Raw genomic sequence first — 4,602 nt, 5'->3', positions numbered from 1 at the left:
TGAAGTGTTTATATAGGTGTGAATGTGTGTCTGCAAGAATAAATATATGGTGCAATGCAGTACTCTCTTGCTACGATGCAAATTTGAAATAGAGAACCCTGTTTTCTTTTCTCCTAATAATCTTTCTTTATATTCTTTGTCTCTCTTTCTTTCTGTCTGGATGCTCAAAAGATTAAGAGTCCCTAACAGGAAGCAGTTTTTCTTTTATTACATTTATATCAGTTTTGGCTGAATGTATTTTCTTTAGGTAGTGTGCATAGTACGTATTTCTTATTTCTGGACTTCATTTTGTGTGCTTTTCCATGGATTGTCAGATTAGAAAAATGTATATACATATAAAAACAATTTAAAAAAGGAAAAAAAATATATATATATTTGAAATTGGACTCATTCATATGAGAGTGCAAGAAGTACATCATATGTAGTTGATTTATTTTGAAGTATGTTACGTATTTTCACCCAGGCAATTTTTATAACCTCTGACATGTAATTAATACAGCCGGTTTCATGTCTTTAGGCTGTGATATATTAAGTTCTGTATCTTGAAATAGGCTCATTGTGTTCTTTTGGAGCAACATACTTTAATCAATTTTAAAGATTCAAATTAATATATATATGTGTGTGTGTGTGTATGTATGTATATGTGTATATATGTATTTACATATATGTATATGTACATCTATATGCAGATATATATCGATCTATATCTGTCTATCTATCTCTATATATAAATATATATATATATATATATATATATATATATATATATATATAAAAATATAGATATATAAATATAGATATATAAATATAGATATATAAATATATATATAGATATATATATATATATATATATATATATATATATATATATATAAAAATATAGATATATAAATATAGATATATAAATATAGATATATAAATATATATATAGATATATCTATATATATAAATATATCTATATAGATATATATAAATATATAGATATATATAAATATATAGATATATATAAATATATAGATATATATAAATATATAGATATATATAAATATATAGATATATATAAATAGATATATATAAATAGATATATATAAATATATATATATAAATATATATATATAAATATATGTATATGGATATATATATATATATATATATATATATATATATATATATATATATATATATATATATATATATATATATATATATATATATATATATATATATATATATATATATATATATATATATATATATATATATATATATATATATATATATATATATATATATATATATATATATATATATATATATATATATATATATATATATATATATATATATATATATATATATATATGTATGTATATATATAATATATATATATATATATATATCTATATATATAAATATATCTATATATATGTATATATATATATATATGTATGTATATATATTTATATATATATATATATATATATATATATATATATATATATATATATATATATATATATATATATGTATATATATAATATATATATATGTATATATATATATATATATATATATATATATATTTACATTTGTATATTTACATATAGTCATAAATACACATACACACACACACACGCACGCACGCACACACACACACACACACATACACACACACACACACACACACACACACACACACACACACACACACACAGACACACACACACACACACACACACATACACACATACACACACACACACACACACACACACACACACACACACACACACACACACACACACACACACACACACACACACACGTACACTCACATTCACACGCATACTTTATAAACATACAAAGGTGCTTAAAAAGATGGGTATTCAATTTAGTCCGTGCAACCCAAAAGTCAAATAGATTTTTTAAAAGTTTATTCCAATGGCCGTTTAAGGTATGAACACCACGTTATCGTAAACAAAATAGTGGAATTTTTGTTTAACTTGCAGTACTTAAAACAACTTTAAGAAGATTATACAATACACATGATTATTTATCAAGCCATTTCTTGTATCTCACAGTGCATCTTTATTGGGCAAACATGCTGACATCACTAGGTCCGTCCCCTTTGTCACGTGTGTCCGTCTGTACAGCGCACTGTGACAAGTTTTTCCATATGTGTTTTTTACAACCGGTTTAAAAACAACAGTTGAAATGCTAATAGGAAGAAGAGAGAAAAATAAAGAAAACCTTGTAATATTTACAATAAATGTTGCAAGACTGTGGTGCTTCCCTGGCCAAATTCAACAAGGATTTTCATGGAGATAGATTGGTGCCACCTGTTTTATAAGTACCTTGACACACACACACACACACACACACACACACACACACACACACACACATATATATATAAACATATATAAACATATATAAACATATGTAAACAGATACAAGCACATAAACAGACACTAACACATACATACATGCACATACATACACATATCCTTACTTTCATACATATATATTAAGGCCTTCCTATAAACATTGAGTGAAGTCTGTATAACTGTAATAGTTATATGATGTGTATGTACTGTATGTTAAGTGTAAATATTATATTGGTATAATAAAGAAGGTATGTACTTTTCAGATGTGTTTTTATACCTAAGTTTGTGTCTTCAAGTGAAAATGTATTTGGAGTTTTGATAAGAAAATATATATTTTATAGTTGAAATGTATTACTGATGGCCATTTCCAAAATGTTAATGAAAGTTTATATTGATAGTTGGGTTTATTTACATAAGAGATTTTTTCTACTCTTTACTGTATAACAAAGAATAACCTCAAACAGAACAGTTATTTTTACAATGAACATTATTTGCAGCTTAAGCTCTTTTGCACAGAAATTACATGTCACCGTTACATTGTATTTGACTAAAGATTCAGCCAGCTTAATTACAGAGTGGAAAGAGGCTGTATATTATCTTAAAGAAAACAGAGTAGACATACCATGGAATCTGTAAATAATAAAGGAGCTTTTGGCAGCATGAAGGGGTCGGATATCATTTAATAAATGAACAAGAAAAAAAACATTTGCTATTATAACTACTACAGGGATCATTTGACATAATGCATGCTGTTAGTTTTGAATTTGTTTATTTTATTTTATTTGTTTATATTTGTTTGTGTTTAGTTGGCCTTGATAGTTCAACCAAGTTTATTTACAAAATTACTTCTAATTATACAAAATAGTGTACACATAAAGCCATAACTTTAACATATATTCATGTGAAAGTTTTACAATTGTCATCTATGTGCAGAAATTATCATTATATATACATAACTCAGATGAAATTCATGAAGTGAATGTGATAATACTGGAAATTATTATTATTAGGAAGTAAAGTTTCATTCCACATGTGATTGATATATAAAAATAGATCAACTGATACAAGGAAATGGCAACTAAAGTGTACAACATTATGATGTAAGAAAAAAATGGTGCGACAGTGAGTCCGTTCACTGTTGGTAAAGATATTCAAAATATGACTGGTTTATAAATTCGTTAAATCCATAGGTGTTTAGATCTTCCTTTGACTGTGTGATATCAGTCTGCTAATAAAATATCTTGCATCAGTATAGTAACAGATATATAGAGTAATATAGTGCATTAATATACCAGTCTTAAGGTGAAAATATAGTTACATTATAACTAAAATTCTTGAGCATTAGGCCTTCTTATAGTTAGTTATATGAAAAATGCTTTAAATGCTGACATATAAACACACTGCAATAAAACAAGAAATTCAGTGCTACCTGAAATTCAAACCTGTATTGGCATCTTGGTATGTACAAGGTAAACTTAACATAGGTAAAATGAAGACAGAAATGATCCTCTTTGATAAATAAAGATTTGGCTCTTTTATTCAGAACTGCATTTAATGTCATTCAATGTATCATTTCTCTTTTCATTCATGAAAATAGTGCAAAGAATTACCTTCATTTTATTTCAAGCATCAAACAAAAACCAATGAAACAACAAAGAAAATAGAGAGAAAGAAAAAAAACATGTCCTTCAGTTTCTTCAATTTTTTTTCAGCTCTTAAAAGTCTAAATAGTATTCTGTATTCATATTTTGTTTTAGTGCTTTCCTTCGACAGTCATTGCATTGTAATATATAATGAGTAAATTGAAACAAAAAAGGGCTAGCAAGTAAGAATTGCAAATGAAATACATCACATGTATACTACAAAGCTATTGATACAAGAAAGCAAGAAAATTCTAGATTTACTTAAATTAAGTGCTTTACAAGGCCACTGGTCTTCAAAATATAGAAACAGCTTACTGATTGATGTGAGTAATGATACATTTTTGTTGAAATCAAAGCAAAAGTATTGGCTCTAATATGCTATGTAGCAGTATATGAATACAGCGAGGATTAAGGGTAACAAGCACTTTTAATAAGGTGTTCTAAGTGGTCTTTGGACACCAACTTTTTTGAGGATAGACACGAGAATATTTTGTGATGGGAATTGAACCAATAGAGATACATGCATTTTGGAGTCCTTCTCTGCTGTTGATGAAAACAGGAAATCTTTTAAC

The sequence above is a fragment of the Penaeus vannamei genome, chromosome 25 (assembly GCF_042767895.1).
Source record: "Penaeus vannamei isolate JL-2024 chromosome 25, ASM4276789v1, whole genome shotgun sequence".
NCBI classification, from domain to species: Eukaryota; Metazoa; Arthropoda; class Malacostraca; order Decapoda; family Penaeidae; genus Penaeus; species Penaeus vannamei.
The sequence above is the reverse complement of the archived record's forward strand: the minus strand, read 5'-3'. Positions refer to the sequence as shown.